General features: G+C 47.8%; 1 protein-coding gene across 1 annotated transcript in view; it reads right to left on the minus strand.

The window, feature by feature from the left end:
• JCAD (junctional cadherin 5 associated) overlaps window positions 1–6,893 on the minus strand; it is a 38,033-nt gene extending 31,140 nt beyond the window's left edge. The window contains exon 1 of the mRNA XM_082648093.1: window positions 6,841–6,893. The gene's annotated coding sequence lies outside the window, so the exon portion shown is untranslated. The remainder of the gene's footprint in view (window positions 1–6,840) is intronic.
• Window positions 6,894–13,424: the final 6,531 nt, after the last annotated feature.

The raw sequence follows: 13,424 nt of genomic DNA on the forward strand, positions 1-13,424 counted from the left end.
GCTGAAGCCTGCGTGCCTAGAGCCCGTGCTCTGCAACAGGAGGAGCCACCGCAGTGAGAAGCCCGCACACTGCAAGGAGGAGTAGCCCCCCCTCACCGCAACAACAGAAAGTCCGCGCGCATCCCAGTGCAGCCAACACAGCCAAATATAAACAAATAAATAAATTTATAAAAAAAGTAAAAAAGAAACAGCCACCCTTATCTGCAACGATAACAGGATCTGGACTTAAATGAGCACACAGTGTGAAACCACAGAAGGGTTTGGGCAGATAAAGGAAAGGTGCTTTACACTGACTCTGGCAGGAAAGTGAAGGACTAACACGGTCAGAACAAGGACAGACGTGTGGACAAGTAGTCACAAGTCCCCTCTTTTGTAATGTGCAGGGGTGGTAGCAGAGAGGATAAGGGATGAAGGAAATTATTGAGAGTAACTTTCAAGGGAAGAAGTACAATGGATTTTGGTCTTGGTGACTAAGGTAATGGTCCTTTCATTAGGAGAAACACAGAAGTCGGAAATAACTCCCGGTTGGAGAAGATGACAGGTCATTCGATTTTAATTTAACCAACTTATTCCTGCAAAATTTCTTTGTGCCCAAATCATTCTCGAATGGCTTTTCATCAGAGTTTTTGTCCTTTCCAAAGAACCCGAACGAGACCACTTAAAGCCGTCTTACTCCGCGGTGGGCTTCTAAGTTCTGTAAGTAGCAGCTGTATCCTTTATATCCAGGCTGAAGGGACGGTGAGGTTAGGAAAGCACCGCTAACAACCCATCAGCATTGGAGCATGAACTTGAGCCGTCCACCCCCTCGCTGTAGGGACTAATTTCCATTCCTGCACGTTGCTCAGTACACATCTGCTGTGTGGAACGGGGCCTGAGACGATGCATAGGAGAAAAGGAGAGAACCCATGGGTTTCAGTCTTCTCCCCAAAAAGTAAATTAAGAAGACTGAACTAGAGGTTCTTCGGGGTCCGTCTAGCTCTAGAAATCGCCCCTCTCTCTAGCCTCTTCTCCCCTGTGATGAGCAGCGTGCATTTCTAAGTCAGCCGGCCCCGGTGAAGAGAATACAGCTTGTGGCTCTGACACAGAACAAAGCTAACTGGGTCACAGGAAGAGAGACCCTCTGACCTTGGCCTCGTACGTAGCACCCATACAGAGGCCAGCCCAGAGAGCAGAGCTAAGCGGCCACACGCTGAGAGGAGGGCGCAGGTAAGGCCAGGGAGTCTACCACCCAGCACCCTCGCTCCCAGAAGACCCCGAGCGCAGTGATGCCCACTGATTGCAACCTGCTTTGCCCTGGGTGTGTAGGCCCTGCGCTCGGAGAACACAAAGACACACAAGCCCCGCCCACACCCCCACCTGTGGACCTCCTAGGCTGGGAGGCGTGACTCAGGCATTCTCATCACTAGAGGCGGAGCCTTGCGAACGAATGGTACCTAAACAGGCTCCACTGCCTCTTCCCTTCCCATTTATAAAAATGTTCCATCTTTTCGTATTGACGGTCAGCAGGCTCCGCTAGACAGTGAAATGAAACAAAATATTAATAAACTCATGAAATCAACCAGCACTTTTCTGCCTTTTTAACAACTGCCTAGCACTAAAAACTAAGAGACAAATACCCAATTAAAAATATGAACCAAATGTTCACCCTCACCTGTGATCAAGGATATGCAAATTAAACCCAAATGCCACTATTCACTTCTCAAATTATTGAAGCTTCTAGAAAGCAATAGCTGTTGTTGGTGAGGACACGGTGAGTGAGCTTTAAGGGTTCTCCTATTTGTGTATGACTGTGTGCAGGGATCTGTAGGTAAATGCTATTTCCTTTCTTAAAAGTGATTAATGTTATAAAATCTTTAAAAATCTGAAACCCTATAGACTAATAATCTCACTTCTTGGGATCCACCCTAATGAAATCATCCAAGATACACACAAAGTTTTATATAAGGATACTTATCCAAGTTCTAATTATGACAATAAAAAAAAGCTAAACTAAATGTTCATTTAAGGGATGGTTAAAATTCTGGTGCGTCCACGTGGTAGACTACAATATGCACACAGGTGTATAAAATGATGTTTTCAGATATATAACGGCACAGGAGAAAATGCTCCTGGTCCCGTGTTAAACAGACAGTTTACAAAAGCCTAGATTCAGTGCATACAATACAATTTCATTTATATACGTACACACACACACACACACACAGTGTGGGGAAGAGGAAACATACTAAAATAGCAACAGTGCTATTGGATTCTGAGTTTTTAAAACAATGTCCTTATTTATACTTTACTGTATTTTATGATGTTCTGTCATGAAATGGAGTAGATCGAACCGTATGACGTTTTATGGGTAAAAAATGGTCAAATATTGGCACTTTCTCACACTTTATTATTATTGCATCATCAGAGAAAAAAACCCGTAAAAACAAAAAGCTACATGGGTAGGATTAGGAAAATGTACCACTGAAAACGTACGGCATAGTTGGAAGACTCAACGAGCATAGAAGTGACACAGAAGAAAAGAATAAATGAATAGTAAATTACGTAAGGCTCAAAGGGTCTAGTATATGGTATTTGCGTCTTATCTGCTACAGATATACTTAACCTGATTATAGTAGGCTCAAAATCACGTTCTGCTGATAGAATTGTATGTAAGATTACAAGCAGCATTCTAAAGGTCTCGATGAGACATTGTTACTCTTCTAGAAAACGTTCTCAGTTGCATTTGCTGACATTCCATCCTTAAGATGCAATTAGTCCCTCAAATTGTTGGCAGTTGACTGTAAATATTTCTTCAACTGACAATTTTTTGGTCAAATGTTATGATTAATATATAACAAAGTACTTTCTTTAAACAAGAGGTGAATAGCCAAGACACAAAACAAACCAGACTGAGGCATGTTGCTAACTGAGGCATGGATTTTTATTGCTTTCTACAGCTTTTTTTTTTTGGTGTTTTTTTCGATGGTAGAGCCATGTATTTTATTATGAGCAAGAGGATTGCCATTTCCCTTTCCAGTCTTAATAATTAAATAAAGAGCTCAACAGTTTAAGTCCTGGGACAGTAAGTTCTCACACACTGTGGTCACCACACCACAGAGGGATGACCAGCTCTGCCAGGGCCCTCAAGTGGTGAAAACCCCTTTAGACATAAAAAGCATATCGAACCTGGGAAGTAATAGTTTTTAGTAGGGCAACTGTCATGGAGTTAAGTTTCTTTAAGATGACAAAAAAAAAAAAAAAAAAAAAAACGAGATGGAAAACTTGGGTCTGAGATCAAAAGGTTCCTGGAACACTAATCTTGCTGGGTTGGGTTGGTATTAAGGCATTGATTCAAAAAGAGAAGAAAATAAAGTACCAAATATTACAGACTTTATTTTTTTCATAAATATTATCTCTTCTAACTTCTTTGTCTCTTCACCACAACTTGTATGAACACACATACAAACACATTCTCACACACACACACACACACACACACACACACACACACACACACACAGATCTTCTCTTTCACCTCTAAATCCTGTCACACAATTATTGCTTTGGAGACCTCACCCATTTGTAAGAGACCCTAAGTACCTCATTAACATTTCCAAAAGATTAGCAGTCATTAAGAAAAGGACTGAAATTGGATACGATTTTTTAAATCTTCTGGAATTGTTGGCTATTTGCAAAACAACTGTAAAACTTATAATAGGTTAGAATTAAATTCCACTATCACCAGAGACATCAAACTCCACATACGAAGATTCCTGAAGTCGTCTATTAAACGTATAACACACTCGTTTTGTTTCGAATAAAAGAGCCAACATGTAACATTTAAAAATGTTAAAGTTTAAATTATTTCATATAATTCTTACATTATTTATTTTCTAATTGGGAAAGTCATATAATGTTATTCTAGAAATAAACACTGAAAAACTCAGCGTTTAAGTAAAAAGTTAAAGTCCCCCCAAGCCCCACTGTGTCAAGAGATAAAACCATCTGGTTTCTGTTTCTCCAATTAGTCTTCCTATACACAGTTGCTTTCTCTCTCTCCCTTTTCTTTCCCTCCTTGAAATATGTATCTTGGTGTGTCTTTATAATAGTATCTAAATTCTTAGACTTACACACAGAAGAAACAAGCTGAATGAGAAAGCTCTAGAGAGAGAACCAAAAAGCAGCAAACTACAAAGATATTTAGTGGTCTGATAATAAAAGGCTCTGTCAGTTGGGCCAGGCGGTCCCCAACTGTCAATATATTACCTTTAGAAAGTTTCTGGAAAATATATTTAGTTAAAGAAAGTTAAGGTAATAAGCCAAACTAAACAAAACATCACAAATTCAGAACAAGATAATTGAGGTTTTAGCACCCGGACGGTTCCTGTATGTTTCAATAACATGTAACGTTTAAAGACTATATCAAAGTACTGGAGACTGTTCTAGCCCCTCTGGGCTGCTGGCTTTAGCAAGTGAGCGCCCCTTTAGCGCGTGCTGCATTCCCTAAGTCAGCCCGCCCTCGAGACAAAGCACAATAGCAAGGTTTCAGCAACTGAGATAACACTTCCCATGCAAAAGGTGAACAACAACATCTGCTGAAAAGCCAAATAAACTGCAGTAATGGGTTCAGCCACCGGCCTGGAGGACGTCAGAGACGTAGTCCTTGCTTCTCAAAATAAAAACCACAACAGAACAATTGTTTCACTCCAACGCTCTGCATTCTAAACTCTCTTTAGATTAATTAGCGAGAAGACCGGCCAAGCTCTTTAACAGAGAAACGCTGGACTCTGAACAGCCCGGCCCGTGTTTGCGGTCCTCCCAAACTCGAGAACCTGCTGGGGCTGCAGACCGCCGGGCTTTCTTTACTCATAAGATTTAGTTTTAAACTGCATTTTAAAGATTAGACTCCAAGGATCTTTTCAAAGGTTTTTTTGTTTTTTTTAACTGAAAAATTGGTCCTTATTTATTCTCCTTGTGTACCTCCAGTCGTCAGTTACCTTTTATAGCTAAAATTTTACGGCCCAATGTCTCTGGAATCTGTGACTTACTCAGATGCGTTACTGGATAACTCTGATTAGCCTGTCAAACCCTCCAGAGCATGTGGACACTCGGCATTTTAAGTTATGTTCCAAGGAGGTGGAAAGACAAAAATTCTTTTTTTTTTTTTTTTCCTTTCTGGCACGGGATTCCTCCACCCACCCAATCCCCCTAAATCTCTTGGGCCTGCCAAAGGCCTGACCTTCCCATCTCTGCAACAGCGGGTGAAGTCTGGAGGAAGGCCCAGCAGATGAAGGCCTCTGTTCAACAAATATTTGCTCACCCCTCTAGTGGGAGGGAAACCGTTTGCTGCACGCCGCCTGCCCTGAGTAACGCTTGGAGCCCTTCAGGAAGCTTGTTCAGCTGGTGGCCAAGAATTAGACACCTACTATCAAGGTAAATATAAAGTCCAAGCCCACAGAGCATTACGGAAAACCGAACGAATTCACCAAACTCCCCACTTTACACGAAAACCAACACGAGTTCCTCGAAATAGAATCTGCGTGGAACTTCCAAACAAACTTACACTCGCCTGCCCTGCTGGACGGTCTTAATCCATTCATCTTAAATTCTAAAACTACCTGACAGACGGCAACGCTTCCCTTTAGTTTTCCCCACTCAGACGACTGCGTCTGCGATTTTCACCCAAGCGTTTCTGGCCGCCTGAATCCCTGGCCCACTCCCCCTCCCAAGAATCCCCTCCCATCGTCCAACCCGCATCTCAGATCCCCGGGATACACACTTGCGAAACTGAAAAGACGAAAGGAAGACCTCCGAGTTGTGTGGTCCGCACGGCTCCGCTCTCTCCCCAGCAGGCCAGGCGTCTAGAGCCGGGGCGGGAGACGCAGCACGGGGTGGCCAGGGCGGCAGGGGACGGGCGGGGGTAGGAACCCGCCTAAGCTAGCTCCCCGAAGCCTTCTGCCCCCGGAGAGCGCGTACGAGCGAGGGCTGGGGCGCGGCCAGGTTGCGCGGGCGTCAAGTTCCCGTTTCCATTTTTTCCTTCGGTAGTGAAATCACAGCTGCTTTTCCAAACCCCTAGGAGAATCCCAGGCGCTCGGCTGCTCTGGCCCGTTTCGGGGGCGAGAGCGGCGCCCTGAGCCGTAGATCGGGCGTGCAGGAAACCCCTGGCCCTCGGGGGCGAGCCGCTGGCGACCGCGGGTGCGGGGCGCGGAGGGTGCGCGCGGAGACCCGGGCCCGGCGGGCGGGCGCGCTGCAGACCGCACAGGGAGCTGGTCAGCCAGACGCACGGCGCTCTCGGGCGGGGCCCTGCCCTTCTCCCCCCCGGTTTCCCTTTCCCTCCTCCGCTTCACCGCCGGCAGCCGGGGGCCGAGCCGCCGCGGGCACTGGCGGCGATCTGCGCCCTAACACCGGCGGCCCTGACCCCCCGGCGGCGGGTGCGCGCGGCCGGGCGGAGATGGCGCGGCGCGGGGGGGCCGTGGGAACCGGGACCTCAGGGACCCCGCGCAGCGGCTGTCAGCTCAAAGGGTGGACACGCCCGCGAAGGCGCCGGACCCGGCAGCGACCCCCGCCCTCCGGGCCCCCCCGCGCCGAGGGGCGACACGCGCGCCGACGCCAGCCGCGGCCCTCGGCGCCGGCCGGGCAGCGCGCGCCCGGGGCTGGGCACCTGAGGGCGGGGACTCGCGCTCCCAGCAGAGCGGCGCCCCCTGCCCGAGGCCGCGCGGCGGGCTGGGGAGGGCGCCGACCCGAGCCGCGTCCGGGCTGGAGAAGTTGGGGGGCGAGCGCGGGAAGCTGGGGGCGAGGCGCCGTGGGAGCAGACCGGATGGGCGGTGGGAGTCAGGAGGGGCGAGGGATGCCGGGACTTACCGAGCGGCTCCCTCATGCTGCCCCGCGCCGCCGCCGCCGCCACTCCGGCCCGCCGGGGACCAGTGCGACCCGCCCCGCTCGCTGCCGCCGCGGCCGAGCATGCCCGGAGCCGCCGGCCGCCCCGCCCACCCAGGCCGCCCCGCCCATCGACCCCGCCCACCCCTCGCTCCGCCCCCAGCCCCTCCCCGCCCGCCAGGCGGCCTACGGGCTCTGGTCTCCGGCCGGAGGGCGGCACCCGAGCGGCGGACGCAGAGCCGAGGGCTCAGGCCCCCTCCCACCCCGCCGAAGGCACAGGTGAGCGGGCCACCCTTCCCTCTCTTTCCTGTTCCTTTGGTTTGGGCTGCTTCAACCCTGTGCGAATGTACACACACACACACACACACACACACACAAATACGTATCCACTCACAGAGAAGCACACACACATATTCACACACACACAGATGCACACACACACATACAGCCACACACAGATTCACACAAACACACTCATGCACACACACTTTCACAAAAACAGGCACGCGGGAAAGGCGTGAAGAGCGGAAGACAGTTGACAACAGTTTAGTGCCTGGGATCGCCTTCTTTAAAAGCAGAGCCCTGGGAGCCTTCGCTGGAGGCTGCCAGGGCCCTGGCAGGTCAGCGGCTCCGTCCTATCTCCCGTCTCTGACAGATGAGGAAACTGAAGCCAGGAGGAGGTGGAGCTCAGCGGGATGAGCATTTACCTGCTTCCAGCCCCCTCCACCTCTCTCGAAACAGTGATCAGGCTGCTGCCAGTTCTGTGGTGGCAAAAGTCCTTGTACTTCGGAGGGCAGAGAAAAGACAAAGCGTTCAACTTTGCTGATGAGTCACAGAGAGGGAGAGGGTATTGGCTAAGTCAGTTTCACTGAGGCAAGGATGGGTGGGCGGAGCAGCCTGGGACCCCTGCAGAACGAATTGGTAGAAAAACGTTCAGCCCCACTATGGATTTCGGGCTGTGCTCGTTGCCATCGTACCAATAATATCTAAAGTCGTTTGTACTCTCACCGCGGGCAGCCCCAGGCTGAGCCCTTCAAATGCATTATTTTCTTTTAATCCTCACCACCGTCCTTTGAGATGGTGGGTCTCGGGGAGGTGCCACAGTTAGCAAATCTCAGAATCTGGCTCAAGACTCTCATTCTGAACCCTCATCGCAAGGAGTGTGCAGTCTACGAGAGAGAAAAAAAAAAAAAGCCAAACACGCCAGTGCTGGGAAAGAAAGAGAATATGATCAAGGGCTGTGTCGTTCCTTATCTGTAGTGCATCCGAGGAAACCAGGACCGGGAAATGGGAGCAGACTGCATGAGCAGGAGCTCAAGGGGCAGACGGCTTGGGTCCTGATCCTGGGCGCTCTGCCACTTTCCAGATGTGTCACTTCACTTCCGTGAGCCTCAATTTCTTGTCTGTTGAGATGGGGACGACGACAGTGCTCACCTCATAGGGAAGCCATGAGAGTTAAGTGAGATAATGCCTTTTTAGCACTCAGCATACTGCTGGCACATGGTAAGAACGCAGAAATGTTAGCTCCTACCGCCAACACCTGTCCTGATAGTGGTCTGTGGGAAGGCTTTGTGGGGAGCGCCCTGAAGGCCTGGTAGGTTGCACTTAGGCAAAGAGGAAGGCGATCATCTCCGGGCTGGGAAAATAAGATGAGAAAAAAACAAAGAAAATAAAATGCAGAGGCTTTTCTGGGAAATCGCAGTTATATACAGCGGTGACATTACTTCTTGTCATAAAAGCATCTCTCAGGGATAGACGGCTTCAATGACACACCACTCCCGTTTGTCCTCAATTTGTCAACACAATGAAATAACTTTTTTGGGGTGTGGAACATCTACATGTGCCCAGCAGTACACATATGCGCACACACGAAGCCAAATGTTCCCGCAGGATCATTTCTCAACCAGCGCATTGAGATCAGGACACGGTTCCCCATAGAACAACGTTATATTGTCGGGTTTCTGGGTCAGCCCCACGGAAACTTCCTAATGTAGCTGAAATGCTGTGTCGTTGCAGCAGAAGACAACACTGAAGCAGTGGGAGAAACAAACTCAACTAACCCACATAAAGCTTCTTCAGAAAGAAACGGTGGGAGCAGAAAGGTAGGGCAAAGGCAGCTTTCATTAGAGGGAGGTACCGAGACTGCGATATTGGAGATGCTGGAGAAGATGACTTCATGATTTCCAAGATTCCTGTGGTTTCCTGACACTGCCTCTTTATCATGACAACCTCGTTCAGAGTGTTTGCCTTCCCTCTTTCTTCAGCACAGACACATCACTGGCCCTGCTCTAATCACGGCCATGACTAAGGCCGTTTCAGAAGAACAAGCAGAATGAAAAAATGAGGATGGGGCAGTGGGAAGCAAGGAAGAAGGTGGGAGACTTTTCTGCAGATTTGGGGATACTGCTGTGAAGAGGGGAGAGGGCAAGATAGAAAAGGTACATGAGTATGAGGGGTGGGTGTCTGAATTATAAACAGAAGAAAACAGAGGTGAACGGGAGCATCGTGTTTCCCCAGATGAAGGTAAAAGCTGGGGAGGGAAATCCATTGTGCCCATTTCCCACACTGGTCACCAGTACATAGACCAGGGGTGGTGGACAGATGTGCGAACCAGCTGTGTATCCATATGCGTATATGTGGTCTTCTGCCTTTTATATATACACGCACATATACGTGTATACGTATGTTTGTTATTGTTTTTAGAAAAAAAAGGCAGGTCTCTGTAACTCAGAAAGCACCTGCGTAGGTTTTATTTTGACTGCAAAGAGAACCCCTTTCCTTCCCCCCATCACCTCCCACTCTCAGTTTGGTGTAACCTTACCCCCTCTCTCTCATCTACTTGATTTTGGGAGATTTAAACACAGGAAAAAAAAAATCTATCTACTGCTTATGCAATTGTAAGAAAACAAAAAATGTGGTTTAAAGCAACCCTGAGCGGGACCCGGTGCCAGGATCCAGCCCCGGATGGCCGCACGTCTCCGCCTCTCTCCGAGTCCTGGAGAAGGCATTTCACAGGCTCAGGAAGGAACTGGATTATTGAGTCATCAGGGCAGATGTGCGATGACCAGAGAGAGAATGCTTAACGGCCTTCTTAAGGAAAAAAATAATAAAAAGGACAAAGCCCTTGTTCCTTTGACTTGCTGCTTTTATAAGGACCTAGAAACCTGCCCCCCGCCCCACCGCCGTCCTTGCTTTAGGGCCTCAGTGATGACCCTACCACAAGGTTTCTTTTAACTTACTATTGTTTGATGTTTTTCTCAGTCTGTAAAAACACTACCAGTTCTTGTTTTCTAAAAAGATTAATGTTCTCGATAAGATCTTGAAGTCCCTCTTGTTGGCTTGTTCTAGAAAGTCAGACAATAATAGTTATACAAAAACTAGAAAGGGTTTTATAGCAACAGGTGCTAAGAAAACTTGTTTTTAGACCTCGACATACTTTCTATTAATTCATAATGCTATGCTGCATTATTAGTTTTAACCAAGAACTGCATTATTAGTTTTAACTAAGAACTAGAAATCTGTTTTCCCAAATGTACTCCCTGGACCACTTACTTCCAGATCAACCAGGGGGTTTGCCAGAAAGCCAGATTCCTGGGCCTCATTGGACACAATCAGAATTTCCAGTTGCTACAGCTGAAAGCCTGGAACCTGTACTTTCAGTGAATGCCCAGATAATTCGCATACACTGCAAAGTTTGAGAAGCAGGGAGAGAGCACAAGAAACAGAGCTAGTGTGTCGAGGGCCTAACGGAATGATTGGCACGTAATAAACATTCACAGAACAGCAGCCGTCGTCATCATTACATGATGCTGGCGGAGGCCCTGGGGGAATAAAGTGCATTAGGTGTCTGTTAACTGCAGGCTTAGAAGACTGGCCACCACCCCCAACAGAAATTTTACAACCCTGGGGATTAAGAAAAAGGATGACAAATGTATTTCAGTCCTATACCTTCACTCTAAGGAGATTGAATCTGCATGGTTATTGCATGAGAAAAATGATTTTTCATTGTTTTCTCTTTGTCCACTTTCTCCTCCATCAGGCCACGCACTTGCGGGAAAGCCTCTCGGCCTCCCTCCCGAGCCCTGCCACCTGCCCCCGGAGCAGAGGTGCAGTTCGTTCTGAGCATCCCCCTGCCTGCGGTCTACAAGTCTTTGTCAGATTCATAAGGAAAACGCAATTTTCCTGTCCTCCGGGGAATGACAGTGGCTGGCTGGGAGCACCTGGGACACAAGAGAGACAGATGTGGCTGTAGGAGGACAGTGACATAGGCCAGCACCGCAGTGTCCAGACACAGGCACAGGCACTCTGGCCTCCTCTCCTGACATCTCACACCAGCTGATCGAGAGGCAACCAAAACTGAGTATTTTCTTTAACCCTGTGTGACTTTTAATTTAAAAAATGGGAGGGACTTCCCCGGCGGTCCAGTGGTTAAGACTCTCTGCTTCCGCTGCAGGGGGCACGGGTTTGATCCCTGGTCAGGGAACTAAGATCCCGTAAGCTGAGTGGCACAGCCAAAATAATAAAATAAATTAAAAAAAAAAAAAAAAGGAGATACGTGAACAACTGTGAAACAAGTTGGTTATCAACATTAGTTGCAAAAAAAAAAAAAAGCTTCCATCAGGGGAGAGAATAAGATATCAGGCTTTCATTGAGTAGGTGATGGCTAGCATACAAAAAGGACACCAGGGTGGGGAGAGGCAAGGCCTTGCTTTCGTTTCGTGTTCGTTGTGTGCCAGGCACTTGGCTAGGCCTCGACTTAAGCTCTTCCATGGATTTGTTACCAGGGTTGGATGATTCTGAAGGAGTGATTCAAGTCGAATGCTGAAGAGACTATAAATCCCCCATATAAGAAAGCTTTCCACATCTCTGCTTGTTGGCCTTCATAAAACTCCCACAGCATTTGGCCTAAGCTGCTAGGATAGCGTTTATCACGATACACCTGGATTGGCTGTGTCAGCCTACATATCTAGTTCAGCTACTGGATTCTGAGTTCCTGATGGAAGGGATTGGCTCCACCCTGTCCTAACTGTGTTTTCTTAGGTCCCATATTTATCTGTCTGTCAACCATTAATCACAGGGCCAAAGCAGTGGCCTCCGTTGTTTATAACTCTTCTGTGATCTGGAGTCCATGCTGTAAACAGCCTCCTTATCTAACCCTCGCACACCAAGCCGATGTTTTCCATGCCCTAAATCAACCCAGACAACAAGGGACAGCCCTGATGTCCCAGAGCCCACCAGAGTCATTCAAACCAGCCAATCCCAAGCTGTTTCCCAGCCCTGTCTTGCCTTACCCACGGAGACCCCAGTAAAAGCTGTGACCTCTGCTTTCCCATCACTCCTTTCTGGGCCCCCGTGGCCCTGCGTGCCGTGGCATGCCTCTCCTTTCTAGGGGATCTGTGAGGGACATTAAACTTTTCTGTCAAAGGCATTGACCTCTCTGAGTTGTCACTCACTCACCTTTATAAATTAAGACCCAGATCAATCCCTCTGTTTACCACACCCAGCACCATAGGGTTGAACTGAATTGTTGAGTATCTCTGAGTGGAAAATGGCCACGTGAACTCACATTGTGCAAATCCTGAGTTATAATTCCTCACCATATGAACAGGGCGGAATCAGTGAGCAGAGGGCTGAGTGCCACTGAAGGAAAAATGACCAACACTTTCAGAAAGTGCCGAGGGTTTCTCAAGGTTTTGGTCTATTGGTTTCCAGTTTGTTTTGAGTTTTATTTCAGCTATTTCCGTGTTCCGTCTTAAACCCAGCCTACTCTTCCTTTGTTTATTAGTCGCTTAAGTACCCAGGTGATTGATTGATCCACTATATCACTAGATATAGATATAGATAGATCACATTGCATGCTATTTGGTGTAATCCCACAAAAATTAAATTTTCTAGAAGCAGATAATGTAAAACATGCAAATAAGAGAGTCAAGGAGAATAATTAGTGGTTTGTAGGAAAGCATCTAATAGACACGAAGCGTAAGTCTGAGAAAAGAAAATAAATCATTAGTGAAAGTCAGCTTTTCATCAGCAGTGGTTAAAAAATAACAATAAAAGTCCAAACCCAGTGTCTCATTTGGCTGGGACGATTGTTAGTGAGCTCCTGGGTAACACCTTAACGCCTGCAGTGTTCCTTTTGTCACCCACTGTCCCCTGGATAAGTGGAAACTCAGTCCATCGTTCGGGGTCCCCACTGATAAGTCGCCCCCATCTCAGCATCTGCCTGGGCCAGAGCCTCTGTCCCCGCGTGGGAACCCACAGCAAACCTCCCTTGGAGAGGATGAACTGAGCGCAGTTTTCAAGTCAGCAGGGAGCCGTACGTACTTTCTAGTTTTCTCAAACTAGCGAATGCATTAATTCTTTGTCTCAATATTTTTACAGTCTTCGCTATAGTTCTCGATGCCTGGAATGTGTATTAGAACTTTTGCTGGAACCACCAAATACCTGAAGGTTACCATAACTAACTAGTCACAGATGTAGTGTTAAATCCACCCCTATTTTTTTTCCTCTCTACACAGCATACGCTGGAGCCATAATATTATACATTCTTGGAACAGATGCTATTCATA

The sequence above is a fragment of the Grampus griseus genome (assembly GCF_964374135.1).
Source record: "Grampus griseus genome assembly, chromosome: 2".
Lineage (NCBI taxonomy): Eukaryota > Metazoa > Chordata > Mammalia > Artiodactyla > Delphinidae > Grampus > Grampus griseus.